We start from the raw sequence: 18,581 nt of genomic DNA, 5'->3' as shown, positions 1-18,581 counted from the left end.
AAATAAATTGGGGAAAGCAAAGGGTTTGCCTGCAAATGTTTGGAAGGCTGATAAAATAACAACTTCTACTGCAGGAGCTGCTGCCCATGCTGCATCCCTCCAGATCTCCTGTTCTGCTGGAGGTGTCCAAGCCCCTTCTCTCAATGCCTTTAGTCAATTATAAATTTTTCCTCTATATGGGTGCACAGCACCATTTTCACCTGTCCCCACCTTGTTTCTGTGAAGCCGGTTGATGGGCAGGGATGGATTCTGCTTCTCCTGGGAACCTGGAGCTGGGGATGTAAAGGCAGAAACACTGAATTGCCCCAATGCCTCTGCCCCAATGCCTCTGCTCTCAGAAGTATTTTGCATGGAGACTTGTTGGTAAACTGTCCCTGGTGCAGAGCAAATGGGACTCACCAGCTTTGGAGAAGGAAAACACTGGGTTAAATTGCTCACAGCCAGATCAAAGCGGGGTTTTGCTGGTGAAGGGTGAGCAATGGGAGGACGTGCAGCAGAACACCCCTGCTCTCGAGAGCAGCATCTGAGTCACCTTGGGATGGGAAGGGCTCATGTGAAGTGCAGCAGGGACCTGCTCACTAGGTGTTGACAGCAAGCAGGGCAGGATGCTTTCAGAACTATTTTGATTTTTACAAGGTTTGGGTTCCTTGGGGTTGAGCTGAGGCTTCTGGGCAAGAGAGCCTCAGCCATGGTGCAAAGTCAGGTTCAAGTGCACCCCTCCCTGCTCAGGGCTGGAGGGCTCTTGCTTGGGGTTAAAGTCTCTTAAATTTAAAGAAAATAGCAAATTTCCTCTGCACTGGCCAAGCTGGGGAAGCTCAGGAGCTTTGCAGCAGACAGACCTGATCCTGAATCAAGGTGCAGCTCTCCCATAGCTGGTCAGATGCTGGATGGGGAGACTGGAGGGCAGAGAAGACAATAGTGTCCTTGCTGATTATTTAGTCTTGAAGCACTGGTTTAATTAATGTAGCAACTCTTGGATGCATCCTAATTCTCTGGTCACACCTGACTTTGCATCACGCAGGGGCTGGAACCGCTGCAAGGAGCCTGTGTGCACCTTTCTGCTCTCCCTTGCTTTGTAGCTGAGAAAAAAATCAATGCAAACCCCTTCAAGATGCCCAGAAAGACCCGTTATCTCCCGATCGAGCCGGGAAGGTGAAGTTTAAACAAAACCCCACTGCTGCGTCAAGGACGAGAGCTCCTTGCCTGCTCTGCTGGGGTTGGGCTAACAAACCAGCTCCTTCCTTATACACATATGTAATTCCTCTGGTCTAAGGCAAAAAGACCCTTGCTGTGGTGTGGAAACAGCCTTGTCCCTGAGTCTGTGACTTGTCCTGCTCTGCAAAGAGCATTTTGCAGAGGGGAAGGTCCTGGTCCCCATTCACGTGTGCCCAGGAGGGACATACAGCCTGTTTCTACAGCACCCAGGGTCTGCTGGGCTTTCTCCTTCTTATTTTTTTCCCATTAATTGCATGTTTTGAACCTAAATCTGTTGCTTGCTCTCGCTCTTACCCTCTTTTCCAACCTTACCAGTTGTTCTGAGGGAGAGACAGACCCCAAACCACTAAATGCCTGAAAACTGGCTGAAATAAAACCCCACAGCTTGTGCCATTAGGCGGCTTCCACGTAGGGAGGTTAAAAGTTATTGAATAACCAAACTCCTCCATCAGCTGCCGGTTGTTGCTGCAGACAGTCCGTGGGTATTTTGGTCACCTAAAACCAGGAGCAATGTCCCCACCTCGTCCCAGCCCTGGGGAGCCCAAGGGGACACCCTGGTTGGGGTGATGGGCAGCGTGAGTCCTGGGAGGCACCGGCCATGCCCTGGGTGGGGGACAGGGACACCGCAGGGCCCCGCTTAGGGTGAATGCCACCGTGGGAAGCTGTTTGTGGCCGCGCAGCCGGCTCAGCACCATGCACGCAGCCCCCCCGCAGCTCCCCCATTCCCCCCCCCGCCCGCTCCACCGCCAGCAAAGCCCTTCGGACGGCTCCGGAGCGATGGAGTCGGTCTGTGCCTTTTGTTTGCTCTTGCTTTTGGGGTTGAAACCCCGCGGGGGGGACAGTGGGGGCCTCGGCCAAGCGGCATCTGCGGCGGGGGTGAGCGGGGCATGATGCCCAGAGCTCTGCGGACACAAGTAAGGATGGGGACACCTGTGGGGTGGGTGGGGGGAGGATGGGGGTGGATCTGAGTGGTTGGGGGGGGGGTGAATGTCTTCCTCCCACCCAGCTGGGAGGTTTCCAAGCATGGGGACACCACGGTTTGTTCAGGATGGGATTGTTGTGGTCAGCTTGTCCCCACCTCCCCATCTCCTGATGTTCCCTTAGCCCAGGAGGGATCACTTCTTGTCTCCAACTCTCCACATGCATCACTTGTTACATCCCTTCTCCCATGGAACAAGCGCCAGGAGCAGAGGAAACGGCCTCAAGTTGCGCCAGGGGAGGTCGAGGTTGAATGTGGGGAACAATTTCTTCCCCAAAGGGCTGTGGGACATTGGAACAGGCTGCCCAGGGCAGTGCTGGAGTCACCATCCCTGGAGGGTTGGACAGACGGACATGAGGTTCTCAGGACATGGGGCAGTGCCAGGGCTGGGTTAATGGTTGGATTCTTGACCTTGAGGGGCTTTTCCAACCAAAATCATTTTATGTTTGGCCTTTGCAGGGTGGGTGGGGGCTGGTGATGTTGTCACCATCCCTTTGGCTGGAGCAGGAGATCGGCAGCTCCTTCAGCTCAGCGGGTCAGTGGGTTGGGGTCTGTAGCATCATTTTATACACTAGAAGCCTAAAAATCCCCCACATGTGCATCTTTTGGGACCTTTAGCTTCTCCTCCATGCCACGGGCTGGTGAGGTGTGCTCTGCTTTGATTAACCACAGCAAATTTTCAGCACATGGGCGAAGTGATGTGGGGCACAGAGGGGTGGCTGTGGGGTCTGGAGGAATAAAAGCAGCTGGGGGTGGGGGGGAGCTCCCCCAGCCTGTGCAGCAGCTTTTGCAGGGAGGCGTGAGCTTCTTCCCCCATCCAGCAAGAGCCTCATCCTGCAAACCGCGTCGGCACGCAGCTGCTCCGGCTTCCTGGGAAGTCCTATTGATGCCAAAGCAATTCTGAGCTGGGGGGGGGAAATGACTGAAGTTATCCGGGGCTGTGTGCGGCTGCAGATGTGGGGTCCTTACCCACCCCCCACACACGCTTCTCCTTGATTTTTGGGGAGGGATTCGGAGACTGTGATCAAAAGCTGGAGTTGTCGTCCATCTGCTTCTGACAACCTGAGCGCTCACTGGCAGCTTCTGTATTCAGAGCATTGAATTCCTCAATAATTAGAGGGGCTTTTTTTACAAAAAAAAAAACCCAAAAAACCATCTGGGCTTTTTCATGATGGGAATGAAAAGCCAAGGTGGGTGTGGGAGGGGGCAGGTGGATTTTCAGCCTTAGCAACCCAAATCTTGAAATATTACATCAGCGCCGAAGAGGTGTAATTAAGTAGGAAACAAATGAGCCCAGCTAATCTGTTTTGCTTGTTTGAGCTTAGTGGAGTGCAGAAAACAAACAGAGGCTGAATGATGAATGAGACTTTATTTTTTTTAAAGGGTTTTTCTTTCTTTCAGCCCCGGGGGGTGTTGGGATGTGGGTCAGGAAACTCGGCCGCTCTCCCCCGCGGCTCAGAGGCCACCGGAGGCCGTGTGCCGGCGCTCGCCGTTTGCCCGTTTCTTGCTTTAATTGGCTGCTTTGCCAAGCTGGTTCCCTTGGACACGTTCCCGGAGGGATGGAGATGGATCTCAACGCCGCTGTTCCCTGCACAGGGGGGTATCAAAGTCATGTCCCCGCGGGTCACCGTGCCCTTTAGCGTGGGTTCCGTCGCCATGTCACCCCGGTCGGCTGCACCCCAGGAGCTTCCGCGTGTCCTCGGGAGAATGAGTCCCTGCCCGAGGTTATCTTTTGGCATAGGTGTTTTGGTTGCCATAGCGCAGGGAACTGATGCTGTCAGTGCATCCTTGGGGACCCCACAGATCCCCATCCCTCCTGCTGCCTCCCCAGCCACCCCATGAGGGACAAGGGGATGTGCCCCCAGCTGTGAAGCCACTGACGTGGGTGATGTTTCGCAGCCCTTTGAACACCCCAAAGGGCTTCGGCAGTTTGGCAGCCTGATCTGGCTGAAGATGTCCCTGCTGATGGCAGGGGGTTGGACTGAATGGGCTTTGAAGGTCCCTTCTAACCCAAACTATTTTATGATGTTATGACTGTGCTGCTGCTTCTTGGTGCCCAGCTCTGCCCCTGCTGCCTGCACCTTCCCCCTGCTTCGGGGCGGCTGTGGCAGGAGCAGGGCTGGCTGCTGTTTGTTTGCTCCGTGCACCCGTGTGCTTTTGGGCTCCGGCGGTGGCACGAGGTGCCAGGAGCAGATGGCAGCCATCGGCCGGGCTTTCTCTCAAATCCCTGTGGCTCTTGGCACCGTGCTGGGCCGCGGCTCCTCGTAACCCCCTCGCTCCCGTACCGCTCTCCGGGGAAATAACTGGTTTGTTTTTTCTCTCTTCTTTGAGAATGTTGCATCTAAGCCCGCTCTGTGACCCACTGAGCAGTGTCTTGCTGTGATTTACACTGTGATGCTCTGTGCCAGGGAGCAGAGGGTACCTGGCGTGGAAATGGTTTTTGTCACAGGCAGATGGGTCTGAACCACTTGCCCATCAACCAGTGTCAGCAAAGACCCTGTTTTCCCCACCACCCTCTGGCCAAACCTTCCAGAAATGTATATAACACCAGAGGAAATGAGCAACTCTCTTGACCCCAGGGAAGGCGACCATGTGCCATGGGGAGGAGTGGGAGCTTGACTGGGTGGGAGGGGGTGTGCAGGGTCCTGGGGGGCTGTCGGTAAGTGGGGTCACCCCAGTCTGGCCATCACTGTGCTGGTGCTGAGGCCCTCCCTGACCCAGGTTACATGTCTTCCCGGGCTGCACTGTGGCCCCAAAATATTTGGATGCTCTCAGTGAGCCCAAATTATTTCATGACAGAGATGATGCTCCCAGTGAGCCCCCAAATATTGCAGGGTGGGGAGGATGCTCCCAGTAAGCCCCAAAATATTGCACAGTGGAGGGGATGCTCCCAGTGAGCACCAAAATATTGCAGGGTGGAGGGGATGCTCCCAGTGAGCCCCAAAATATTGCACAGTGGAGGGGATGCTCCCAGTGTGCTGGTGGTGTCTGTCCTTCTCTGCACCTCCCCAAACCACCCTCATGCTTCCTTTGCACCTGCACTTTTGGTCCTGCGCCTTTAGGCTGTTTTAAAGCTCTTTGCCCGGGTTGTGTCTCCAGCAGCCCCCTTTTTCCCCACAGTGCAAGGATGCTGATCACCCCACAACACATCTGCCTTTCCCTCCAGCCCAGCCCTGCCCTGGCCTCCCCTTTCCCCCCCACCAGCCACATTGCACCTCCTGCCCCCGGAGGGGCTGGGAAATTGGGAAAAGGCCAAAATGAAACAAGTTTTCCCGTCCCCTCCTGGGTGACAATTTCAAGCCCGCAGGAGCTCGGTGCCTGCCAGCCAGCTCCTGCATCCCAGAACCCCCCCGAGGGCAGCACCAGCCCCTGTCTCCACCACAACCAGCCCAAGCATTTGCTGTATTATTATTTTTATTATCATTATTGTTATTTTTTTTAAAATCTTGTTTTTTCTCTGCCATGAAAAGGCGGGTGCTGTTTATTCGCCAGCGCCCCACTCGGCTGCCTTGTTTCAGGTGTGTTGCGGTTCTCTCCAAGTAATAAGAGCATCTCTGGAAGAGAAATTTGAGCAACTCAGTAGCAGGCGGTGTCTTCCTCACCGAGTGAGGGTGTTTATCCTCCTCGTTTTGTTTCAGATGAATAAATTTGCCAGACAGCAATGATATTAGCCGCGTCTCGAAGACTTTATCAATTTGCAGTTGTCTCTCCACTGATAGTTTTTTATTGAACTGTCTGAGATGATTTCCAAAGAGAGGACTGCAATTTAAACTATTAAGTAATTTGGGAGAGCAATTAGTGTTAATCTGGAAACTCCCTGTGTTGTTCCCGAATAAATCAACCTCTCCATGAGAGCGACGCCGAAAGAGCCGGGGCTGATTTATGCAAAGCGGGGTGATTTTATTCGGGAAAACAACAAGGAACAAGTTTCTTGCCTGGAAAACTTTAATGGGACGGTGTTGTGGTTTGGAGGGTGTTGGGGTCCAGCTGGGGGGATGCAACATATGGACTCAAGTTGCACCAGGGGAGGTTGAGGTTGGATGTGGGGAACAATTTCTCCCCCAAAGGGCTGTGGGGCATTGGAACAGGCTGCCCAGGGCAGTGCTGGAGTCACCATCCCTGGAGGGCTGGACAGACGGACATGAGGTTCTCAGGACATGGGGCAGTGCCAGGGGTGGAGGAACGGTTGGACTCGATGAGCTAGAGGTGCTTTTTCAACCAAAATGATTCTGTGATTCTATGATACTACAGGAGATCATGTCAAAGGCCTCACTAAAGTGAAGTTACGCAGCTTGCACTGCTTTGCCTTGGTCCACAGAGCCCATCATCTCGCCCAGTAAGGTGATCTGGTCCATTGGCCATGATTTATACCCGACAAATCCCTGCTGGCAGTTCCAAATGGCCCTCTTGTCCATCATAGGAGGATTCTCTCCATCCCCTTTTCAGACAAGCTGAGCAGGCTGAGGTTCCCTAGATCACTCTTGCTGGACAATGGGTGACATTTGCCTTTGTCCTGCCCTTGGGACACTCCTGTGATCCCGAGCATCACCCAGCGACAGCAGCATCCTTGGGCGAGGACAGAGACAGGGGGTGACGGCAGCCCCAGCGGAGCAGATTGGCCATCCCAGCCCTCCTCTCCCTCACCTTGCCTCTCTCCTCAAGGTCAGCCCAGGGAAGATATTTCTGTTCGCAGGGAGCATGACGGCATCTTGCGAGCAGCAGCCTGGACAGCTTCCACCTCTCCTCTTTGGAGCTATTGTGGTTTTCTGGTGGCTGCCGGTTCCCCATTCCAATACCTTTGTAATCCACTAAGGGACCTCACATCTCCCTTTCTTTCTTTTTTTTTTTCTTTTTATTTTCTTTTTCTAAAACAATTAGCTTGGCTCGAGCCCTCTGCAATACGTCAATTAATACAAGCTGTGGCAGTAAATTAAAGGGAAACAGGAACAACTATGCTGGGATTAGGTCACTGAAACTATAAACTTTGGACCAAATCAGATTTCCTTGGGAAGGGAAATGGACAGCGGTGATATGTCAAGTCCTGAGATGAGACAGGCTCAGAGCAGCTTTCCAGAATCTCCTGACTTGGCCGCTGGATGCCAGAACTTCTTCCCCAGGGAAAGTTTTGGGGCTGCCAGACCCTGTTTCTGCTGAGAAATGCTTGGATGGCCAAACAAACAAAGAAGAGAGAGAAAATGGCAAAGAGGGTGGGGTGAAGCGTTAGGCAGGGTATGGGGTGTAGCTGTAGCAAGACTTGCTGCCGAACAGGTTTCCCAGCTCAGGCCCCGTATCTCCTCTGTGGTGACTGATGCTGTTGGATGTTGTACATGGTTATGTTAGAAAGTCAGACTTCTTCATTCCCAGCTCTCCAAGTCACTTTTCTGTCCTGCACAGCAGTGGTAGGGAGCAATGCTGGGAAGGGTGATGATGCTCAGAGGAAGGCAGAGTGTTCACACCTCTGCGCCAGCTCCATCCGCAGCCAAAATGGGCTAAACAATCCTCCCAAAAGCTGCAGGAACTAGTACAATGGCAATTTCTGCACTGAGGGAGCGAGAGCATCCCTGCACAAGTGGTGCGTCCCCCTGCCCATCCTCTGCCCCTCACTGCCAGTACCCAGGACAGACAGACTGACAGACAGAGCTCATCTGTCATCCCCCTGTGTTCCCAGTGATCCGAGGCTGGTGGAAAGGGGGTTCACACTTCTGCTGGGTGCTCTCGCCAGCAGGGATGATTCCAGCCTGCATATTCTCATTAGCCACATCACCGCCTCATCCCTTTTGGCCTCTTACTCAATCCTTGGCTTCAGCGAGACGCTGCAAACTGAATTACACAGTGCGTGCCTGAGCGAAACTTTTCCTACTGCCGGCTCTGCATCATCCCTCCCTCCTCGCTTCCCACAGCTTTTCTCTTCGCCTTGTGCTTTGTCACCGGGCTGGTTGCGCAAAACCCATGATGTCCCCAGCACCTTGGTGGGAGCATCCCTCGCCCTGTGAACACAAACCTCCACTTGCTGCTGCTACCTGACCCCCAGCATTTAACCACTGCCCACGCAGCTTCGTTAGCAGCGGTATGAAGGCCACCGCATCCCTTCACCTGTAGACAAAAATTTGTTAATGATGGAAACCTCTGCTGGGGGAGCTGGAACAGCGTGGGAGCTGTGGGGACAGGAATGCGGTGCTCTGTCTTGAAAAAACAACCCTATGTGACCTTTTATTTCCTTCAGTATAATGATGTTTCTCAGCCACCTCAGCTCATTTGGAGCATCAAAGTTGGGAGTCAATGTTCTGGGCTCCTTGTGCTGTCAGAGAGGAGAGACATGGCTGGAGGTGGGGCTGTGATGGGCTCCAACACCTTCCATAGAATCACAGAACAGTTTGGGTTGGAAAGACATTCCCAGCTCCCCCAGTGCCACCCCTGCCATGAGCAGGGACATCTTCACCAGCTCAGGTTGCTCAGAGCCCCGTCCAGCCTGGCCTGGGATGTCTCCAGGGATGGTTCATCCACCACCTCTCTGGCCAACCTGGGCCAGGCTCTCACCACCCTCAGGGGCAACAATTTCTTCCTCATGTCCAGCCTGAATCTCCCTCCTTTAGTTTAAAACCATCACCCTTTGTCCTATCACAACAGGCCCTGCTCAAAAGTCTGTCCCCATCTTTCTTATCAGCCCTTTCTAAGTACAGAAAGGCTGCAATAAGGTCTCCCTGGAGCTTCTCCATCTGAACACCCCAACTGTCTCAGCCTGTCCAGGGCTCCCACCCCTCACTGGAGAAGGACCAGAGCAGGTTACAGTCCCAGAGGATCTGGGCATCTGCAGGACTGCACCCTATGGTTGTTGGTGTGGGCTCCGACATGGCCAAAGCTCCCTGCAGCAGATGTGTGATGGAATAAGGTCGGGTAGATATGTGCTGGAGTAAAGTAGGTGAAAGCAGAGTCTTGGCAAACTTGGTTAACCCAGTTTCCTGCTTCTTACTTTTGGTGAGACCAAAGCTGTGTCACCTCTCCTGGCTCCAAGTGAAGGCAAACCTGGCAAATCCTTCCCATGTTTCACACTCCTTCTTTCCAAGGTAACACTTGGAGTGATGCCACTGAGACAATTCCCATCGTCTTCATCGGTCATTGTAGGCAGAAGTGTTTTGCAATGTTCCTGCTTTGCCAAGCGTGCTGCCGGCTCCAGGCTGGGTTGGGAAAGCTGGATTTGCCATCCTCAGCCCGACATCTCTGCAGCTGCTGCTAGGGACAGCGTTGGCTTTCTCTCCATGTACAGACTGGTGTGGTAATGAAAGGCTGGAAGCACATTTGTGACGAGAGGCAGATGTTCACCCCTGTGAAATCACAGAGGTGGTTTCATACACAATTTATTGCTCTTTCACCACGTCTTCCTGGTATTGAGTGGGGGAAGGGATGGGAGAAGCAAAGAGATTTCAGCATCACTGAAGGCAAAACCTGATCTCGGCTGTTCTGGTGGCCCCTCATAACTTGGCTTCTTTCTTGAGCTTCTCCTCTGAATTATTTGTTCTAAACCCTCTTAATGACAGAGAGCTGATCTGAGAAAACATGTTACTGTGCAATGTGATGCCAATTGAAAACCTTAATGTCCATGTAGACTCCAAGACTGACATCAGAAGGACCCTCAGCCAACTTAGACAAGCATCTCGGTACTGGTTCAGGTGTAGCACACAGGGTATGCCCCATTAGATGCTGTGGCAGAACTTGCATTACTCCGATACCTTGCTTGTGCTTCTCCTTCAACATGCACCATTGAGTGAGAATGAGCCATCAGGCTGGAAGAGGCCAAGAAAGCAAAACAAAGTGGGATTTGAAGCTGGAAAAAAGTGGGATTTGTAGCTGGAGAGCCTGGGATAACATCTGCTCAAACCTCTGCTAGCAGTGCACATGTTCACAAAGCCTCGGTCTTTGGCTCTTCTTGATCTTTCCTTCTCCTTGTCCAGCTGTATCTTGGCTTCCCAGGGCTGCTCGGGGTTTTCTGGGGTCCTCGAGTCATGGTGGGGAGCGGAGCCGACGGCAGCGAGATGGGGAGGTTCAGCCCCTGGCTAATCCTGTTAGGAAGCCAGTGGTTATTGCAGGGCTTCCAGTGGGACCTGCTAAATGAGCCGTAATTCTGTAATGAGATTTCCTTTTCCCGGCCAGACTAAATGTTCTTGGCCAGTGGGAATAGAAGTTCGGGGGGGAAGAAAAAAATAGAGAGAAGAAGGGGAGGGGGAAGCCTGTCTCAGGCTCCATCCATCTTGATGGTATTGAAGATGTGAAGAGCTCTCAGATGTGCTGGGTTGCTGCAGCTCAGGACAATCGGCTGCCCTGTCCTCCTCTACAGGGGGTTGATAGGACCCTGAGAGCAAGAAAAAACACATTTGAGGTTGAGATGTCACTCCAAAATTCAGCGAAGGTGAGAGAGACTTCTTTACGAACCAGCAGGGAAGGGGAAACAGGCTGCAGGGAGAAAACACACCTTAGAAAGACAGTGATTTCTTTGTAGGGCAGCTGAATTTCAACCAAGGAGCATGCAAGGTGTGTTTTGCTCTGACTTTTAGCTACAAGGGGGACAAGCCAGCAGCCTCCAGCTCTGCCCCAGGAGGTCTCAGGGGTGTATTTGCAGGCAGAGTCTGCAGGGAGGGATGCTTTGGGCTGGGGCAGCTCAGCACCAGTCCTGTCCCAGTTTGGCAGTGGGACACCAGTGTCACTGCAGCCCTGGTACTTTGGCTGGGGTGAAGCCAGGGCAGAGATGACCTGTAAAAAGCATGTTTTTTTTTGTGAAAACCTGTGGTGGAAGCTGCCATGAGCTCAAAGACCATCCACTGTTCCTGCTGGACCACTGTCCCCATGCTGTGCCAGCAGATGGGGACAGTTGCTCCCCCAGGGACACGTGGGGACAGCTGCATCAAATACCCCTTCCCTGGGAAGAGCTGCCCTCCCAAAATCCATAAGACAAGGTGTTTCTGATTCAAACAGCTCCTCTTGCTCCCAGCGAGGGGCTCTGGGGAGCACTGGTGTGACCCTTTGCTCCCCAACAAGGTGGGAGTCCCCACTGCTGAGCCCCCAGGGGTGGCATTGGTGGCAGAAGTGACATTTGGGTGGCACAGGGGACACACCTGGGTACAGGACTAGTGCGACCTTGGTCACTGGGTCAGCCACCAGTAGTGCAACTGGTGCAACCACAGCCTCTGCCAACACCACGTCCCTCCCCTCCTCCTCCATCAGCTTGCATGCAGGTGCTCCTGAATGTCCCAAATTGGCCTCATTTCACCCCAGAATGAGCAGCCAGCCTCCCCTGGGGCAGGGCTGGGCTCTCCGCTCCATTGCTTGCTCCAGTGCGGTCTCTCTGCTGGGGACCAGTTTGGGGCTGGAAGCTTTTGATGCAGCCCAAAGATATCCGCCTGCTGCAACTTGGTGTTTCGCAACAGCTCTTTTCTTGCTTGATCTTGCTTGTGGGATTTTTCTTTTCTTTCCGAGTGTCTGCCTCTCTAATTTATTCCTGTCTGAATGGCAAACAGAAGCTCTTGGTTTGCCAAGTCCCAGGCTGGGTTTCGCCAGCCATGGTTGATGCTTTGAGCAAGTGTTTTCCAGCCGTCCCCTGCTCCAGGGATTCCTGATGGTACTTCAGCCCCCAATGAAAACCCCAAGCCCTGTCTCTCATCTAGCAGGCAGGTGAGGAGAAAGAAAAGTGCTTTGATCTGATTATTTTTTGCTTTGAAATTTGCTCCCAGAGTGCTGCAAATTTGCTGGCTGACCCTGGCCCCTTCTGTGCCTCAGTTTCCCCCTTGATCGAATGGGGATTGGTGAGACGGGTGGTTGTTTTCAAGCATTTCACGGGGTAGTGCTTCACAGATCCAAAGTGGTTTCTTCATTTGCTGGGCTGTTTGCCCTGTTCTCTATGTTTTTAGCCACAAAGCTTCCGCTTGGGCCGCATGGACATGTGCCTCCTGCTCCTAACTCACAGCCTGTTTCCAGGCCATCAGCTGCTCTTGCTGCAAATGCCTCCCTCAAATGAAGGAGAAGAAAATAAACTTGCTAAAAATAAGGTAAAAATCGGAGCGTTTTGGCTGCCAGCTCTCCTGGTACCTTCTGAGGACCTGTGCTCCTTCCTGGCCCACAACCATTCGATATCGGTCTCGCAGAGCAGGAAATGTTGCTGGGATGGAGATGGGTGTGATGGGGCTTGGTCTGTCCTGCTTTACCAACGCAGGGACAAAACCTGCAGGTCTCCATTCTCCTGCTTGGGCTCTTTACTGTTTAGTGGTGAGGTGAGAGGAGGATTCAACCCATCTGACATGCACTGGTGGCACTGGGGACAGTGGTAAAGTCTTGAAGAGTCAACACCACAACCCAACTTCTATGGCCAAAGGGCTTCTGCTAGCGGCCTGATGGCCAAGGGACTGTCCCCTGTGCCACAGTGGCCTTTGAAAGAGCCTGAGGGTGATGGTGGCACTACTCCCACTGGGACCTCACATCCCCTGCTTTGGCAACAGGGTGGGACCCATCAGGTCCAGAGCTGGGCTGGGAGCAGAAGCTCAAGCAGATGGAGCTGGAGAGCTGCAGAGCAGCGAGTCCCACAGCCGTGACCTGGCGGCCAGCGGATAAATCACCACCCGGCTCCGCACAAAGCGGCACGGAACAGCGAGGATATCCACAAGCTCGTTAGGTAAAGCCCTAAAGCGCATCGCTGCTGCCGGCTAAACCCGAGGTCAGATGTTAACATCGCAGCAATCAATTTAATCCACACTTAACCAAGTCGTCTCGTAAGAGTCAAAGCATGTTAAAACACAGCGGGGAAGGCGGGAGCCTGGACATGAAAGCAGTCAGGGCCCCTCCAGTGTTGCCCTGGCATGGAGAGCCAGGATTTCCTGGGATTTCACCTTTTCCCTCAACAAACTGGGCAGGATCTCAAGACTGGGCTGTGTGAGCCCATCAGGAAACCTCTCCTTGCTGGGACTTACCCATGGCCCAGCCTGGGAGGGGAACGCCAGCTAAAGAGGGAGGAAAACAGATTTTAACCCCCAAAAGCAGCTGGTTTGAGTTTTGGGGGTAGCGATGCCACCCTTGCTGGAGTTATCATCACCCACTGGAGATATTGAGAAGTGGAGATCCTCCAGCTTTTAAACACAGGCACAATTTCCCTTCTCCAACAGCACCAAAACTCTAGAAGGTTTGGGGAGTTGGTTTTTCTTGTTTTTAAAGGGGTACCTTTGGTACCACTTTCCTAAGGAAACAGTTTTATCCAGATGTGCTGTGTTTATCCATCTACCCCATCCTAACAAATCCGGCTAATTTTGACCCAGTGTAATAGAAGGGTTGAGACTTCAAGAATAAGATGTTGTGATTTGTATGAAAATGGGTCCCAGGTGGCTGGAATGAGCAAGACACTGAGATTTGGACTGAAATCCTTGTGGCACCAGGGATCTCACAAGGAAACACCAGGGATGGTTTCAACCACAGGCAAAGTCTCCATCAACCCTATTAGATCCAACATCAGCCCTGCTCAGGGATTGGGTGCTAAGGAAGCTCTTGCAGGTGACACCAATGAGCTGCTCAGCCCTAATTCCCCCTCGTTAGTGGGGTCACCTTGATTTCAGGAGCCTCAAACCAGAGGGGCTGTGGCTGGGCCAAGATTTGGTTGTGGGAGCCCCTTGCAGCCTAGGGGTAGGTGAATCACTGAGGGTGAGCAGAGTCTGGAGGTAGCTAAAAAGCTGTGAAGTCAGGGCCTGGCATGTTCAATCCTGCTGCCATGGCTTTGCATTGTGCTGTTGAGCTCTCCTGGCTGCAGCTGTGCTGGTCGGCTCAAAGTGAAGCGGTTTGTCAAGGGTTTGCTTCATCGCGGTTTAACCAGGAGAAGCTGTTTAATACCTTTAAATTACAGCAGTGTTTCAATATCCCATTAAAGTGACTCCAGAAATAAATCTAAATTCCTGGCATAGCTGCTGCAAACTTCTCCCCAGTCGGTGGGAAGGCTGAGTGCTGTGTCTCTTTTGTTTGCTTTGTGGAAGAAAAGGGGGAGAAAAAAGCCACAGTTCTGTCTCTTGACTTCTTGTTTTTCTCCCTTTTTTTGGGGAGCTGCTGACTCATACATTTAGGCTGGGAGAGAACCTTGGTTGCTGTTTGGCCGTGACCAAATGTGGCTGATTCAGAGGTGGGTGACCGATGTCTTTGTGTCCCCCTACGCTTGCGCATCCCCCAAGGGTTGTTTTATTTTTATTTGTTATATTTTTCTCTTCTGGGGCTGTGAGTAATTTGGGGACTGGGATCAGCCTTCCACGTTCTCGCCTTTGCAGCTGGGGCTCCGTCACTTTGCTGCTCCATCCAGGCTGGGTGATGTGATGGAGCTTGTTCCTCCTCGTGGGCTGCCTCAAATACTCCATTTCATTTCAGCGGGTCTGGGGGCACCAGGGATGCTGCATCCTCCCTCCCCACCCGTTCTGCGGGGAGACACACGGGGGGCTTTGCTGGTGGGTAGCGGAGTATTTTTGGCTTCTTTTTTTTTTCTTGCTCTTTTTTAGAAATGAAGAACTCGACAGCAGCTGTTTCTCTGCTTTTGGGTGTGCTTTGTGTTCTTTTTTTGCAATGAATGCTTTGCAGATTTGGCTTATCAGGCTCGTCAGGCTGCTCCGAGCCCCGGCCCTATTTACCCAGGGCGCTGCTTGACGCAGGGCCCTTTCCTGCCTTTGTCACCACCCACCCCCGGGTTCTCCGGTGATAACTTTTCATTTAAGATTAGGGATTTAGGTCTTTTTTGAAAAAGTCTTTAACCTACAGTCCTCTGAAATGTGTCACTTAATAGTAAAAATAAAAATAAATCTCTAAATATACTGCTTAAGGTTGACACAAAAGTGAATTTTCTAATTTGTAATTACCTCAATAATTGACCCAAAGGTTAAAAGATACCATTTGAGGGGGGGGTTGATCCTGCTAGGAAGGAGCAGGCTGGAAAGAGGGACTCAGATGGTACAAAGCAGGGAGAAGTGGCTGGTTTTAGCTGGCTCTAATGATCTCAATTCTGCTGATCTCAGTGGAGTCGTGTCGCTCCGCCGCTGCCGAGCATCTGCCCCCAAACTTCCAGCTGCTGCTGGATGGCTCAGGCACTCGTGTTTCGAAACAGGGTTTGCATCTGAATCACCCAGAAGTAACTCGAACCCCTTTCAGCAAGATCTTAAAGCAGGTGTTTAGTTTGGTTGGTTTTTTAAAATCTGTCTAAATTAGAACCGGATTTACAAGAAGTCCTTGAACTTGGGTGTGTTTGTTAGACCGCCAACGTGTCCTTAAAGGATATGGATAATGAAAGCAATTTTGATGGAAAGGTGGTAGGGCTTGGTGGAGAAAACATGCTGCCATGCTGTCAAAGGTAGGGGGTTCACATTCTGAAGTACAAACAAGGGAAGGCAGACAGGTACTTCTCTGCCCTGTAATAGCGATGAAACGTTAATTCATCCCCTTGGAATTTCTTGTTTGTGTGCTCCCATAATTTCATTTCTTTGGTGTCTGTACGAAGCTGGAGTTAGTTGAATGCCAGAAGCCAAATACTCTTCGACTAATATCTTTTTATTAGATTTTGTGTGCGCGTACGTGCCCACGTGTACGTGTGAGAGAGAGATCACCCTTTATAACCCACTTTATACCCTTGGAGGCTGTGACATACACTTGGAAAAAATCTTTCCAGCAGCATGTTTTGAACTGTAACCCCCTGTTCAGGGAGGTTTCAGACATAATGTTTGGGTTTCAGTGGGATTTACAGGTGTCTTGTTGGAAGGCAGGGTGTTTTTGGGGAAAAGCTGAAATCGATGTTTGTGCTGATTAACTTTATGTCTCTGTCTGGTCACTCAGAGCTTCTGAAAGTGGAGAGCAAAGATTTGACCCCAAATATGCCTTGGAGCTGGCACAGGGGTGTCTCTAAAACGCAGCTCCCATGGGTCTTGTTTTTTGAGGTAGTCTGGATTTAATCACACCCCAATTTTTTCCCCGTGCACCTTGCAGGGAGGATGATGCCAAACAAGCCCCCAAGCCCAGGGTGTGCAGCATATGTGGGGGGACCGAGGGAGGAGGCAGAGGGACCCTCTACCTATATTTGTGCCCACAGCCAAAACTTCACCTGTGGGGTGAGAATGCAAAGCTCCAGCTCAGCTGGGGACACCCCAGGCCCTGCTGCTCTGCTCGGGGCCAGGACAAGCGCGAAGGCTCACTGCCACCTCTAGGCAAGCACCAGCAAAGGCACTTGCTCTAAACTAGAACACGGACAGACAATCCTGGGATTTGTCCCAAATCGCCGCAGTCTCCGTGCCAGACCCCCCTCTCAGCTGTCTGTGTGTGTGCAGTTACATAGGCTCCTTAAGCTCCAGCATAAATATGTTTAGCCGTTTCTTTATTCCCCAGGCAGTAATCCCTCGAACACGTTTCAGGTTGCATAGAAATAGCAGCCGGCTAACTCCCGAGCCGCGGCTGCCGGGGATATTGTGTGTGTGATCTGTGCCGAGGCCGCGGTTTCCTGAGGATCTTAGCGAGCTGAGCATCCCGAGCGGCACGTTCCCACCACAGGGCTGCGACCCCCCAACCGCTTGCCCTGGAGAGGGACCCATCGCCAGCTCCTCGATACACAGCCCAGCTCCTCGCTGGAGCCACAGCCACCACCAGCTCCTGAAAGAGAGGTGGGTGAGGGCAAACGCAGCAGGAGAGGGGAATATACTCAGATTCAGGGTGGGGAGGGAAGGAAACTTGGGTAGGCATTAGCGGCTGTGTTTATATTTGGCTTCTTGAACCGCTGGCAGCATATGGCCAGGAGCGAGCAGCGCTGAGCTGATTTCCGAGGAGAGAGGGAAGCGGGGAGCAGCTGTGTGAGGGGTAGGGAGGAGGCTGTTCCCTCTCTCCAGCAGTTTTGGGGATAACTTGCTTGGTAGCATCGCTTGCATTTGCTTCCAGCTGTGAGAAGGGAAGAAACAACTTCCATGGACAAGGCTGGGCTGGGTATGGGGGGGCTTCTCCAGAGTGGGGGTCTCTTCTCTGGGGCTCTCGGCTGCCCAAGTAGGATGAGGCAGGATTACAGGAGCACGCTCCCCATGGAGAAATTCTCTCCACAAATGCTCTTTGCTGGAGGAAGGAAGGTGCAAATGTTTGCAGTCACACCAAGAGCTGTGTGGGAACGGGCTCACTGGGTGCAGATGGGCTGGAGAGGGTCACGCTCCATCATTTACAGACCAACATCTGTCTCACTAGTTGTTTATGAACCTCCAGGCTGACTCATGGCTATCAGCTGGAGAAAAAGGCAACCTGGGGCTCATCCGTGGTTCAGGGGAATGCACAGGACATGCACAAGCCAGCAGCTTCCTTCTCGTACTGATGCGTTGCTCCTGGCTCACCCAGATTTATGGGCTTCAGTGAAGCTTCAAATGATACAAAAATGAGCATTGTCCCATTAAGTTTTCTGCCAGTGAAGAAAGTGGTGCAGACGTGGCTCATGGGTGAGCACAGCTCATCTAATTGCCTCAAGCTTGGGGCCAGCGGAGCGGGCTGAGATCCTGCCGAGGGTGCTGCTCGGGGTGGGGGGTGAGCGTGTGGTGGGTGAGCCAGGTCCTGGAGTAGCGAAGGGAGCCCCATGTGCCTGGATCTCAGCACCCCAGCAGCCAGGGCTTTGCTTCCCCAACAGCGTTTTGCCTTCCATAGATCTGTCTCGCTGGCAGGAGGGCAGAGAAGCAGCAAGGTGCAGGTAGCAGGAGCTTGTGTTGTGTGTCAGGGTGGCTTTGGAAGCGCGGGGTTCCCTTGAACATCCCACGAGTCCATCGCACCCATCAGCCTCATCCCTGTCCGTCTGCACCCCCATCCTAGGGGGATCAGTCCAGTTCCCCTGCTAATCACTAGTCCCAATGGGAGCAGTGCAAAGAGAAGGTTTTGGACTTTTCTTAGCCTGTGCTGAAGCTACAGTGTTCAGCCTGTGGCAGGGTCACAAAGCCCTTCTTTGCCAGTATGCTCATCCCTCCACGGGGTAGGTTTCCCTGCCCAGCGGATCAGAGCAGTTGTCGTTGGGTAGCTTGCTATTAGATTAGTCCTCCCACATCTAAATAAGCATAATCATGTTTTCATTAGCCCCAGAAAGTGCCTTACAGCTTGATGCATGGAGGGGGGAGTAGGGGAGAAGCAGCCCCAGCCCCAGTTCCTCTGCTGTGTTTGCCTATCCTCTCCCTTTCACCACCTCTGCAAAACTCCCTCTGTGCTGATGAGGAACAGGGCTGCTCCGTTTCCTTTTCCCTGTGGGAAGTTTTGTAATTGAATTGCCTGCTGTGCGGCACTTTCTTTGCCTGCCTCCAGAGAGGTGGTGGGGCAGGTAGGGGCTGCCTGGGGCCACTGGCTCCCGGAGCCACCAGCCATCCACGGCCTGTGCATCATCACCAGG

General features: G+C 52.7%; 1 protein-coding gene across 5 annotated transcripts in view; it reads left to right on the top strand.

Annotated features, from left to right (window-relative positions):
* Nucleotides 1–18,581, top strand: part of NOS1 (nitric oxide synthase 1) — an 82,629-nt gene that overhangs the window by 2,647 nt on the left and 61,401 nt on the right. Inside the window, exon 1 of one of the 5 annotated variants that reach the window (XM_065033861.1) lies at nt 1,987–2,129. The exons of 2 other annotated variants lie outside the window; for them this stretch is intronic. The gene's annotated coding sequence lies outside the window, so the exon portion shown is untranslated. Of the gene's footprint in view, nt 1–1,986; nt 2,130–14,157; nt 14,337–16,614; nt 16,843–18,581 lie in introns of those variants that run through there. 2 more of the 5 variants (XM_005502882.4, XM_021288184.2) reach the window with 2 other exon arrangements.

The sequence above is a fragment of the Columba livia genome, chromosome 17 (genome assembly GCF_036013475.1).
Source record: "Columba livia isolate bColLiv1 breed racing homer chromosome 17, bColLiv1.pat.W.v2, whole genome shotgun sequence".
NCBI lineage: Eukaryota > Metazoa > Chordata > Aves > Columbiformes > Columbidae > Columba > Columba livia.
Note: the sequence above shows the minus strand (reverse complement) of the source record. Positions and strands in the feature narration are given on the sequence as shown.